The sequence below is a fragment of the Cyprinus carpio genome, chromosome B4 (assembly GCF_018340385.1).
Source record: "Cyprinus carpio isolate SPL01 chromosome B4, ASM1834038v1, whole genome shotgun sequence".
NCBI lineage: Eukaryota > Metazoa > Chordata > Actinopteri > Cypriniformes > Cyprinidae > Cyprinus > Cyprinus carpio.
The window spans coordinates 29,363,445-29,378,043 of record NC_056600.1 but is presented as its reverse complement, the minus strand read 5'-3'; positions in this window follow the sequence as shown (position 1 = coordinate 29,378,043).

Here is a 14,599-nt window from a genome sequence, read left to right as displayed (position 1 = left end):
TGGTTTTTTCATCAGAAAAGTAGTGAAAAAAATGACACGTAAATATAAACTGATTATGTCATTCTCTCAGTTATTGTCTGGCTAATTACAGGAAATGCTAACTAGGAAAAAAGAATTGCATTGTAAGATCTTACCCCTCTTTTGTCCTGGGTGTCAAAGTACCAGGTGTAAGGAGTTTGATTTACTACTGAAACGTTGACACCCATGGTTCTGGATACTTAAATTAAAACATTAAACTTTGGTCAGTATTTCATAGTGATGGAAGATAAATAGGATAAAGGTAAGAAAAAGTTAAGATTAGAAAAACAACAACGACTGGAATGGTATTAATTATAATTAAAGTAAAAAAGTACCTGATTTTATTCCTGTGCAGAAAAGTCCATGACTGTGAGAAGAGTGAAGTCTGCTGCTCTTTATAAACTCTCCATCAGAAGGAGGCTGAGCTTAAGACTATTTAATAGAGAAATAAATAAATAAATTAATATAAGATATAATATATCTTTTTTAATAAGTTATCATATGCTATATTCTTAACAAGAAACCAAGAGTTAAATATCATCACAGGTGACTTTAAGTGTGTGTTTGGTACTTTGTATTTAAAGTTACAAGTGATAATATATGATGAATCGACTTAAGACTTCACATATTTATATAAGAACTCATGAATTGAATTGTTTTATTAATTATTCTTCATGATTTATTTAAATATTACTTTTCTTAAGATCATGTATTCAACATATTATTATGCTTTCTATGATTTTGAAATATTAATCTGTGTGTATTCTAGAAATAAGTATTGCTTATACTCACTTTTCCTTATCTTAAATTCCGAATGATCAGTATCTTGTGAGTTAGGACATATGTACCCTCATGTGCTCTTGCTATCTATTTCTATCTTGAAGAAGAATTTCTTCTTGGAATAAAAGTACAAAAAGGCTGCAAACGTGTCAAGACCTCTAGTCGCTTTTGCCTAGACTTGTCAGAAGATCAACCATCTAGTTTTTATTATAGGTCCAAAGGTGTTAAAAACCACAGTGTTTTGTGTGGTTGTCATCATGATCTACAAGCTCACGAATGACCCTTGGAACATTGTGTGCTATGCTAAGCATGAAGTGGGGCTTACTCCTTTGCTTATCTGATCTTACTCGGGTATAAGAAGTGTATGTACTGCACCCCTTATCTACTTCTATTTACTTCATGCTTCTTGCTCTAACTAGTGGGTGCACCTAGACTTTGATTTTTTACTTAATGTTTGTTTCTGTATGTAGTGGGTGTGATTTTGCTTTGGTTTTTATTTTTTGGTTTTTTGTTGATTTGGTTTTTTTTATATCTAATAATGTTTTATAAAACAAGAAGCCAATATTTAACTCTGAGGTTCATACACTATATAGTGAATGATAAATGATTAAACAAGAACTCAGGAGTTAAATATTATCACTGGCAAATCTAAATGTGTTTTGCATTTATTTAAGACCAAAAAAAAAAGTAATTACATTTAATTTAATCTTACAGTAAAATACTGTTAACAAGTCAATGTATAATTTACAGTGAAAAAATGTAAATTGACACTCCCATTATTCCCTGCATGACACTTCACTTTTTTTTCTGTTGAAATAACAATCTTATTAGTTTTTCTTTTTTTCTTATCAGTTGTGTACATTAGGGTTTTATTTGACATTAATGTTTTTTAAACTAACGTTTATGCACCTTACTGTTTGTGGTTAGTTTTTAGGTGGTTATCAACATTATATCAGTTAATGAAATATGTTTTATTACCACGTTAGGTCTGTAAAGCTTAAAATGTTGTTACCACATTTTTTATCATGAAGTTCTGGCAAACACAGCGGCCGGTATTTTACCATAAATTTCACAGATTTTTTACACGTTTTTTTACACAGTATATTTCAGATAAAACTCACTTTGCTCATATTTAGAACTTCCAATTTTTGTGGAGTATTCAGGAAATGTTTGTTTTCATACTTTACAGACATAATTAACAGAAAACAGGAAAATAAAGAAGAGAAACTCTTGAACTGAGAGTTTTATTCTTGCCTAATCTAGTTTTATAAGTCAAACTGTACTTTTTAAAATTAAAATAATATTTTAAATATATTTTCACATATATAAGCCTCAGGTTTGTAGGTCAGGAGCAGAAAGCCATAAAGAACTCATTACAGTTTTCTGCAGAAGTTTAAGGTTATGCGCTACATTTCAGTTTTTATTGTACCATACCAAAGTCCAGTAAACACTATTCATAGCTTTCAGTCGGGCGGCTTGAAGACCTGGAGGGCAAAACATCCATAAAACTGCAGCACAAGCCTGTCAATTTACCATCTGTTTCCAAACCTCAAATATTTAGATCACAAAAATATTTGTGATCAAAATGCAAGTTTTACCCATTTGCAATTCATATTATGCACCCGCCGCAATATTTCAATCACTAAACAGTGCAACAAAACATTGTGAAAAACACTTTCACAATTTCCAAAGATTTCCAAAGATGATCACAGATTGACATGTTGAGGGAATTTAGTTACAATTTTTAACATTTGACCTTAATTCCAAAAAAAAATGAAGCAATTTGGAAAAGGATTCAAAGTTCAAAGATCCAAGTACGTAAAATGATCTTCCCATATCTTTAATTCCAAAAAAAAATGAAGCAGTTTTTGAAGGGATTCAGAGTTAGTTTATTGATATCAGAGTCCAGAATGTAGGCAATGGAAACGAAGGTCTACGGTGGCGTGAGAAGAGCTGGATGGTGAAGTCGCAGGTGAAGGTGAAGACGGTCAATGGATGAAACCAGGAACAGACCGGAACACTGACACGAAGACGACAACACGAACACAATCCAGCACACGAACACGGAAGACGGTAAACCAACTAGGACGTGGAGACATGAATGAGGATCTGACAACAGACAGAGAGATGGGTGAGTATATGTAGCTGAGTGGAGATGAGGATCAGCTGGAGCGAGACAATCAACACACAGGTGACAACAATCAACCAAACGAGCACATGGAGACTACGTGAGTACAACAACAAACACAAAACATGACACGGAGGAAACAATGGATTTCCTACCGTGACAGTACCCCCTCCCCTAGGACGTCACCTGACGTTCCCAGCCTGCTTTACCTGTAGATTGTAATCATCAATAAGGCGGTGATCCAGTATGTCCCGAGCAGGAACCCACCTTCTCTCCTCCGGACCGTAACCTTCCCAATCCACCAAGTACTGAAATCCGCGTCCCCTCCGTCTAGAGTCCAGAATACTATTAACCAAATATGTGGTTTCCCCATTAACGATACGAGGCGGGGGGGGGAACCGGGGCAGGCGGGTTAAGACGGGAAAAAAATCACCGGTTTAATTTTGGACACATGGAACACGGGATGAACCCTCCTGTACGCCGGAGGAAGGCTAAGACGCACTGTTACCGGATTAATGATTTTGGTAACAGAAAACGGGCCAATAAATTTGGGAGCAAGCTTATTCGAAACGGAACGCATCTGAATATTCTGGGTTGAAAGCCACACTCTTTGACCGACGACGTAACGGGGAGGCTTCGACCGGTGGCGATCGGCCTTAGCCTTGGTGCGCGACCTAGCCTGGAGCAGAGCTCTGCGAGCTCTGGTCCAGGTGCGGTGACACCTCTGGACTAGTGTGTGTGCGGAGGGGACCGAAAACTCGGATTCCGTACTGACAAAATTAGGTGGTTGGTACCCTAAACTACACTTAAATGGAGACATGCCCGTAGATGACACTGGTAAAGAATTGTGTGCGTACTCCACAATTGAGAGTTGCTGACACCAGGACGAAGGATTATTGGAAGCCAAACATCGCAAAACCCTTTCGACATCCTGATTGGCTCGCTCGGTTTGACCATTGCTCTGGGGATGGAACCCGGAAGAAAAAGACTAACAGTCGCTCCTAACAATTTACAAAATTCTCGCCAAAATTTGGACACAAATTGGGGACCCCTGTCAGAAACCACGTCTGTCGGAAGGCCATGTATACGGAAGACGTGGTCAATGACAGCTACCGCTGTTTCCTTGGCTGATGGTAATTTGGGCAAGGGAATAAAATGAGTCACCTTCGAGAACCGGTCCACTACGGTTAAAATCACCGTATTGCCCTTAGAGGGCGGGGAGGGCGGTAATAAAATCTAGCGAAATGTGGGACCAGGGTCTCGAAGGGACAGACAGCGGTAAGAGTAACCCATCTGGAGGTCGATTGGAAGTCTTACCAATAGCGCAAACTGAACAAGCCAAGACGAAGTCGTGGACGTCACGAGCCATACCAGGCCACCAAAATCGTTGCTTGACTAGAAACCTAGTTCTACTAACCCCTGGGTGACAAGCAACACTGGAACAATGACCCCACTGGAGAACGTCTGACCGTAACCCCTCCGGCACAAACAATCGGTTCGGTGGGCAACGAGCCGGGGGCGTTACCCCTTCTAAGGCAGTCAACACCTTCGATTCGACCTCCCATCTGAGCGCGGAGATAATGATGGTCCCCGGTAAAATGGGCTCGGGAGTAGCAGTACGATCGGAACGCTCAAAAAGACGGGATAAAGCATCGGGTTTGATGTTTTTGGAACCCGGCCGGTAAGAAAGTGTAAAATCGAAACGACCCCGAAAAACAATGCCCACCGTGCCTGCCTGGAGTTAAGTCTTTTGGCGGTTCTAATGTATTCGAGATTCTTATGGTCCGTCCATACAATGAAAGGTACACCCGACCCTTAAAGCCAGTGACGCCATTCTTCCAGTGCAAGTTTGACTGCCAACAACTCTCGATTGCCAATGTCATAATTAACCTCTGCAGGAGATAAACGGTGAGAATAATACGCGCAAGGATGCACCTTTCCGTCTGAGGATGCGCGTTGGGACAACACTGCTCCTACCCCCACCTCTGACGCGTCGACCTCCACTATGAATTGACGTGAGCGATCAGGGGTGACGAGAATGGGAGCTGAAACAAAGCAGCTTTTCAGTTTGGCAAACGCAGCCTCGGCTGCGTTTGACCACCTGAACGTCAAACTAGGGGAGGTCAAGGCGGTCAGAGGAGCGGCTAGTTGGCTGAAATTGCGAATGAAACGCCGGTAAAAATTGGCGAACCCCAGAAATCTCTGCAGGGCCTTGCGAGACTCTGGGGATGGCCAATTTACCACAGCCTTAACCTTCTCAGGATCCATGCGAACACCCTCAGTCGAAATGATGTGTCCTAGAAAAGAAACAGACTGTGCATGAAAAACGCATTTCTCCGCCTTGACAAACAATCCATTCTCTAGCAACCGCAGAAGCACTCGTCGTACGTGTTGCACGTGTTCCTGGAGAGACGAAGAAAAAATCAATATGTCATCCAGGTAAACATATATGAACAGATCGACCATGTCTCGCAACACGTCATTAACGAGTGCTTGGAAGACTGCCGGCGAGTTCGTTAGCCCGAAAGGCATCACGCAGTACTCAAAATGGCCTCTAGGGGTGTTAAAGGCAGTCTTCCACTCATCCCCCTCCCTGATGCGGACCAAATGATAAGCATTACGTAAGTCCAATTTAGTGAAAACGGACGCTCCCTGCAACCTCTCAAAAGCTGAAGACATAAGCGGCAAAGGATAGGTATTCTTTACCGTTATGTTGTTCAGCCCCTCGGTAGTCAATGCAAGGTCGCAAGGATCCGTCCTTCTTTCCCACAAAAAAGAACCCCGCCCCCGCTGGAGAAGAAGAAGGGCGGATGAACCCCGTTGCTAGAGAACTGGATATATATTTCTCCATGGCCGCCGTCTCTGGAATAGACAAAGAATATAACTTGCCCTTAGGCGGAGAAGTTCCTGGCAATAACTCTATCGCACAGTCATAGGGACGATGATGAGGAAGAGAATCAGCCCGAGACTTACTGAACACCTCCTTCAGGTCGTGGTACTCCGTGGGCACGTTAGCCAAATCCACTGCTTCCCCCTGAAACACAGACTCAGAAACATTAACACCAGCAGACAAAAGACAAGACAAATGACACTCCTCGCTCCAGCTAACCACAGATCCGAGGCGCCAATCGATCCTGGGGTTGTGTTTCTGGAGCCAGGTGTGACCTAGAACAATGGGGGATTGAGGTGAGTCCGTGATGTAAAATGAAATCTCCTCCGTATGGTTGCCAGATGTGATGAGAGAAACCGGTACAGTGGTCTGTGTGATGACTGGCAGTCTGTGTCCGTTGAGTGCAAAAGGTGCAATGGGGTGTTTGAGGGAGGTGAGAGGAATGTTGAGTTTAGTAGCCAACTTACAGTCCATGAAACTACCCTCTGCCCCAGAATCCAACAAAGCGTGATGATCGAGTGCGTGGGTGGACCACCGTAGACTCACCGGAAGGAGTGTCGATGTAGATGAGGTCTTCCTGGCAGAGATCCCACCCGATAGTAGCCTCCGTTTTACTATCGGGCTTGGTCTTTTACCGGACAGCGCTGGATGTGATGTTCTTGGCTGCCGCAGTATAAACATAGTCCCAGGGATCTCCGCCTGATCCTCTCCTCCCGGGAGAGCCGAGCTCGCCCCACCTGCATGGGTTCAAGATCTCCCGGTGGGCTGACCGCAACCTCTGAGCGCTGACGCTGAGCCTCCGGTCTGGTCGCGAGAACTGCTCTCCCCCTCTGTCTGGCGGCTTGGTCGAGTCGGTTGTCTACTCTGATGGTGAGGTCGATCAGGCCATTGAGAGAAGTGGGGAGCTCGACGGCGCGGATCTCCTGTTGGATGCGGTCAGCCAACCCATGCAGGAAGTGATCCCACTGCGCCTCTTCGTTCCACTTACACTCCGCCGCCAGGGTGCGGAACTCAATAGAATAGTCGGCTACGGACCTGTCTTCCTGACGTAGGTCCGTGAGAAGTCTAGCCGCCTCCCTCCCGGCGACGGAGCGGTCGAAGACCCGTCTCATCTCCTCCGAAAGGGCGTGGAACGAGGCACAGCAGCTGTCTTGGTTCTCCCACACCGCCGTCCCCCAGAGGGCAGCCCTCCCCGTCAGTAGTGACAAGACGAATGCCACCCTCATTTCCTCGGTGTGAAACGTGCGGGGCTGCAGGGCGAAGTGCAGAGAACAATGAGACAGAAATGATCGACAAAACTTTGGCTCACCCGCATATTTCTCAGGGATGGGGAGGCGTGGTTCGGACTGGGAAATCCCTCCGGAGACGATCGGCGGTGTGGGTGGCTTGGGAGGCGCAGCGGGTGGCGGTTGTTGTTGTCGTTGAGCCTGGAGAGCGAGCTCGGACACCTTCGTCACCATTGCTTGGAAAGCTCGACCCATCTCATCTATCGCCTTGTCTTGGCGATCCATGCGATCAACGGCTCTCTGCAAAAACTCCTCTAGATGAGATGGGGAGCGATCGCCTGCTGCTTCCATGATGGTCAGATCCTACTGTGACGGCTCGTAAAAGAGGAGGAAGCAATTGCAGGCAATCAGAAGAAGTTTATTGATATCAGAGTCCAGAATGTAGGCAATGGAGACGAAGGTCTACGGTGGCGTGAGAAGAGCTGGATGGTGAAGTCGCAGGTGAAGGTGAAGACGGTCAATGGATGAAACCAGGAACAGACCGGAACACTGACACGAAGACTACAACACGAACACAATCCAGCACACGAACACGGAAGACGGTAAACCAACTAGGACGTGGAGACATGAATGAGGATCTGACAACAGACAGAGAGATGGGTGAGTATATGTAGCTGAGTGGAGATGAGGATCAGCTGGAGCGAGACAATCAACACACAGGTGACAACAATCAACCAAACGAGCACATGGAGACTACGTGAGTACAACAACAAACACAAAACCTGACACGGAGGAAACAATGGATTTCCTACCGTGACAAAAGATGAAGCAATTTGGAAAAGGATTCAAAGTTCAAAGATCCAAGTACGTAAAATGATCTTCCAGTCATAAATCCAGCTTCATATGTAGGGGTTTTCATATTCAGCAATTCAGTTCAAACTCGACAAAACAGTTCAAACCTGCATATAAGGAAGTTCAAATAACACAGTTGCATCAACGAATGCGTTTTTATATCACTTTTGCATTTGTTAACACTATCGGGAAAGTTTAGGCTTGGGTTTGGTGTAGGGGATATTTCCAACACGACAGAGCATTAACTTTTAGCGACACTCACCTGATATTTGAATTTGAACCACTGCAATACATACCTGAAGCAGAATAATAAAAATACGTGCCTATATCAATGTAATAAAAACATGCCAGGGTCACATATTTAACCCATATTTTAGCGCCACTCACTAAACATTTCACTTTGAAGCTGCCACAAAACGTGTGGTAAGGTATGGTGTTGCAGAAATGTATCTAGTGGCACATATTTCCATGAGCCTCGGTTAGTTTTATACTACTCACAGATACAGTATATTAACAGCACACAGTAGCAGTACTTTAGATGAGAGAACTTTCACTATGTTGTACATCCTCAAACTCATTGCTGTTGAACTGATTTGTAGCCAAGTACTTCTTACATGTCCTGTAATTTTGCTGAACTGAGACGGAGACAGCACTTTTCTAGTGCTTATTATATACTACAAGATCTCTTTACAGTACTGTAATGTACGGTGCCCATGAGAGGACATGGTCAGTTCACTTAGTTTTGTCGTGGCCACGAAATATTAATTTGTGGGAACGTCATATTAACTTGTGGGAATGTCATATTATGTCGTGGCCACGAGATCATTTTGTCGAGGTAATGACATAATATGACGTTCCCACGAGTAATTATGTCATGCCCACTACAAAACTAAGTGAACTGACCATGTCCTCTCACGGGCACCGTAGTAATGAAAGTAAACTTTAAGCTTATTGTTGAATTTCATTGTCTGCACCCCTGTATTTATCTTATAGTATAAATAGTTTATATATCTATATAGCATACTAGTACTAAGAGTAGTCTGAAATTTGATTGACAAAAGAGAAAGTTTTTGAGTAAAATATTTGATTTGGACGTGGAAGTTTGACATTTGTCTTGTGTCTACTTATTATTTTTGATTTTGATTTTCTTTCTCTTTGGAGTGTTTCAAGCTGTTCGTGAATAGATAAGATCCCTAAAGTTGCAAAGACTAAAGTCTCAAACCTGTAAGGTCCACGCACTTCACGCAATTCAATTTAATTTCAATTCATATCTGACTCCATTTTAGTATGACCTCGAATTTAGTTTGAAAGGCAAATTGGTTGATTGTCTGTCTCTAATTATTACTATTATTATTCTGACATTTGATTATTCTAGTTGACTCTTTATTTTTACATTAGGAATCTATGTCACTCAGGGTGTATCATGCCGGCCGATGTACACGATCACAAAACTCTCCAGTCTGATCATTAGTCAGAGGTTATGATTAACTGTTTAATAGACCGCCTCATGCTTGTCATTCTTTAAATAGTGGTTCTGTTTAGTCCCCTACAGTCACCTATGTAACATCTTAGTTAAAGATCAAAACAATAACCAGAGGTTATGGCTAGCACTGTGAAATATCGTGTTCCAATTGTGTTTTACCTAGCCCCCTATAATTAATCTAATTATATAACAAATTGAATAAAGTGAGACAATAACCAGAGGTTATGGCTAGTACTATGAAATATGCCCAAACCATGCTAATACTCCAATAGTATTTTGTCTAGCCCCCCATAGTTAATGCAACTGCATAACAACTTAACTAAAGTCAAGCAGTTAGTCAGAAATCTATAATCTCACCTGATGTGCCTCGTGCTCCATCTAGCCTGAGATCTAGTATGTACTAACCCTGGATGCAGATTTGCAGTAACATACGCCTTCACTTAATCTACTTGAGAAAATAATTTCAGAGTCAGAATAAATCAAATATAAGAAATTATTATCAGTCAGGTAAATATTATGCCAATTACATAGCCAATCCAGAGATATCAAATCAATACAAGACATCACATTCTCAAAGATGAATCTAAGAGTAAAAGATGTATACCTGACTTCAGGAAAATACATAATATGGAGTGAAGAGGCACATACCATATTATGGGCTTTCTGGCTATAGAATCGCCCTGATCCTCTTGCAACATTTCTTTAAGTACCCCCAGACCAAGACAAACATCCCCGAGATGGAGACAGGAACTAACAATTGGAATTTGCATTAAGCCAGGTCCCAGACCTGGGTGGCTCAGTGGGAACAGAAGGTAATTTACATGGAAGACCCTGGGAAAGGGCACTCCCATTACAGTAAGCAAAATATCTCTTAACTCTTAGGATCTGTATTAACTTTTAGTCTACTTTTGTAAGATTGAGCCCATTGTACCAGTCACCCTGAGACAATTCAAATGACACCAAACATGACTGTAAATATCACTTGCATTCATGTAGAACATAATACTATTGACCATTTTGACTGAAACAAGTGGAGGGTGGATGGGTGAGGGGAAGGAAGGGGATGAGAAGGAACTGTTGCATATGTGAGAGAGGCGTTTCCTGCACCTCCACTCTGTGGGATGTCTCGAAGATGCCTGTGTATGTTTGTATTGTCTGTTTCTCAGGAGATCAAGGAACTGATGCATATGTGAGAGAGGCGTTTCCTGCATTTTCTCTCAGTAGGATGTGGGAGCAGATGTCTTTATGGTAATGCACTGTGTGTCTACTGTATGTCTCAGAAGATCAAAGGGACTGAGGTTCTGTAATTCTTACAGTTTTCCGCCCTTTGACCACATGAGTACAGATGATTCTCATAGGGGTCACTTGTAAGACACTTGTTGTAGTCCTTGTGATGTTGTATTTGTAGTTGTAGAGGCCTTGAGAAAGGCCTTTGTGTACACCATTCTCAACAGGTGCATGTAGCTTGAATTCAGCAGGTGGATGAACGGGTTTCAGGGTTTCACCTGTCTGGTTGAGAACAACCCATGTTCATAGTTCATTGAATCAGTCCAGGCCTTTTAGGCTTGACGTGTCTTTCCATCATGGAGAAACTTCTGTCTCTAGTGACACCTTCCCTCTGTCTTTCTTGCCCCTTTTGATGAATCTTGTCGCATCCAATTGTGCAGATTTCTGGGCAGACTCCAACAGGTGAAAGCTTCTCACTGGTTACACACTGCTTTGTGTGAGACACCTAAACAGCATCTTAATGGCTCACTGATTGAACAATGATAAACTTGATGTCATTTTGAACTGGGCTAGAAAGCTGTGAGATACAATACAAGAACATAACAAAACAAAAACCGTGAGGTAGGTTCATTTAAGCAGGTGCAAATGGTGCATTAGGTCTCAGGTGTCTTGAGGTCTTAATTCATAAAGTGGTCCATTTTTAAAACAATTCAATTGTTTTATTGCCAATTCCTCACTACCACTCTGATGGAGTTTAATGGTAATGGAATTTAAGAATGCCTGGTCTGAATGGCATAAATGAAAAGCAGCAAAAAGTCAGTGTAACTCACATATTTATAAAAATGGTATGCATCATTAAAACATATGATAATAATAATCCAATCACAATTATGAAGGTATATATAATAATCACACTGTTCATTCAGAAAACTTCCAATGCAAGCCACTTATGTAGATCCAAGTGACTTAGAACATGATTTAAAATCCTAGTAACAGGTGTGTGTGTGTGTGTGTGTGTGTGTGTGTGTGTGTGTGTGTGTGTGTGTGTGTGTGTGTGTGTGAGAATGTGTATCTGATCTGCAGTTTAAGTCACAGTCTGATGGTTTGGTAAAATTGTATATTTTTATGATTGATTGATAGAAATGAAGTGCAGGCATGTCGCATTTAATCATTTTGATAATGTTTTTGTTATTAGTGATGTGTTGGCAAACCAGGGGCCCTCTGGCTTGTCAACCACCCTAATAACAATCAGAAAGATTAAATATTTTAAATTGTAAGGACTCGTCTGCTTCTGTGTTTAAAATTTACGCCATAGATCTGTGATTAGACATGCAAATATCTAGTTTATGTGGCCTCTAGAAGCTTGCATTCTGCAAGTGAACATCATTTGATTGTGCCATCCCAAAGAAGCACAAAGTCACTTTTACTGACTTTTAAATGAAATGTTCCCTCTTGGTGGAATGACCTGCCCAACCCAATCCAAGCAGCTGAGTCCTTAGCCATCTTTAAGAATCAGCTAAAAACACATCTCTTCCATCTTTATTTGACCCTCTAACTTTAGCACTCGCTATTCTAATTCTATTAAAAAAAATTCTAACTACCTTTCTAATCTTTTTGTATTCTATCTATTTTCTTTTAATTTATTATACAATTATAAAAAAGATCTCTAACACTAGCTTGCTCTATTCTTTTTCTATTCTATCTGTTTTCTTTTTATTTATTATATTATTTAAAAGCCCTTGCTACCTATGTAAAATTAAGTTTGATTATTTCAATTAATTACTTATATATCATTGCTCTTTTGTTGTTTTTGATTGCTTCCATTGTCCTCATTTGTAAGTCGCTTTTTGATAAAAGCGACTGCTAAATGACTAAATGTAAATGTAATGTAAATGTGTGTTACAGTGTTGTTCCATGAGTTTGCAGATGGTTGTAAATAGTATACATGTTGTGAGTACTGTCATTATGGGATTAATTATATTGTCCTATGTGTGTGAGGCTATGTGGTCCTTTCAGTGTGAAGATGGACAATAGATCTTTAGTGGAGTACCACGTTTGTAATCTAAGCCATCATTGTCTTCTGTGATGTGTAGTGTTCAGACTGGATAGTCTAGATGAGGTGATGCAATGGTGGAGGTGTGTGTTCTTGCTCATGTCTGGGAGATGGATGGAGTCTAATTTATTGGAATCTGTGTTGCAAAAATTTAGTTCCGGTTCTAATCCGGGAGGCCATATAGATGTTTGTGTGGTAATGTTCTACTTTGAGGTGTGAATGGCCCCTTCAAGTGTCTTCACATCCATCTCTCACATTTCAGGTTATGTTCTAACAATTCTGCTGTCTTGGCTTGATGCAGATGGGACCAGGCACCTTCCTGGTATCTGTCCTACAAAGAATTGCAGTGGTCAACCTGAGACAGAAACAAATACAAAGAGAACCACAGTTAATTTTGAACTTTTCATCAGTTTCATGTTCAGGCATGTGGAATTAATTTAACTACATTCATCCTCATGTATTGCAATTTTAGTTCCAGATGTCACATGAAACAGAGTTCCGTTGGTCAGATCTGAATCACTGCTACTGCTTCTGTGCAGTCTGAGTATGTAACACCAGATGCTGCTCTTGCAGTCGAGCCTTCACAGTCTGCTGTGTCATGAGCATTAGAGACCCCAGACCCACATTTTCTAGATTAATTGGTGTTTTTATCACCCATGTCATTGTGAACTTCAATGGACCAATGTCCATGGCTTTAGCTGTCACCCATGTAGTATCAGTCAGATCTGTGGGCAGAAATGTGTTTACCTGTTTCGGTGTTGTTTGTTTGACAATTGTTGTTTTATGGTGTTGTTCACACATGCAGATCTCTGTGGCACATAAAGACTTGTATTTTGGTCTGATGTTTAGTATTTTACACCCCCTTTAATTATTTTTCAAGTAAATTTAAAAGATCAAATGGTGTTGTGTGGCTTCATTAGACTGGCTTTGTGTAAATACAGTCATGCTCCAAACAAAGGAAAGGAAGTTTTACAATTGTGATGTAAATTTGCTCCTGTTGCTGTAACAGGTAACCAGCCTCCGAATGTTTGCATTTTTTATTTTGTAATGAGCAAGATTAGTGCACACAATATACCCACCCTTCAACTAGCTGAAACAAACACTTTTTACACGCAACATATTTTAGGTGCTATAACAATTATATGATTGAAGAAAATGACAATTATAAAGTTATGTTTTTATTTTCTCTCACCATGTTTTTTTGTTACAAAATTCTGTGTTGTAAAAATTTCTAAAAATAACCTAATAATAACAAGCAGCTGAATCCTTAACCATGTTCAAGAATCGGCTAAAAACACATCCCTTCCATCTTTATTTGACTCTCTAACTCTAGCACTCTCTATTCTAATTCTATTAAAAAAAAAAAAATTTGAATATAAAAAACCTTTCCCATGTCACAAAACATAGTATAGTATTTTTTGATTGTTTTATTTAAATTGAAAACTTTTACTAGCTTCTCTATTCTTTTTGTATTCTGTGACCTTGGCTTGCTTGTAGCTATTAAATTGTCGACCAAATTGACTACGCCACCCACAATTTCTGGGATGGGGGACCCTAACAATGACCTGATCCTTTTTTCTTGTTTGCACAGGCAGGTCAAATAAATGAGCTAGAAGCCAGAGTACAAAAAAGGCTTGATTTATTTTATAAAATGAGAAATACCGTTCTTCTTTTATGGCTGAAATGACTTGGTAACACAAAAGAAAATAAACAAACTACAACAATTCAACACCACTCTAAATGAATTTAAAGTAAACTTAACCAAATTAATTTTCAAAAGAAATAGAAACAATGCTCCAAACAAATCAAAATCAAACTAAAATAATACAATTAGAAAAATAAACCATTAATCTAAAATTCAGATTAATTAAACAGACAAATCATAATTTAGATCAAAAAGAAAAACATAATAAGAGTGACACTCAGAGTAGCACCAATCAAC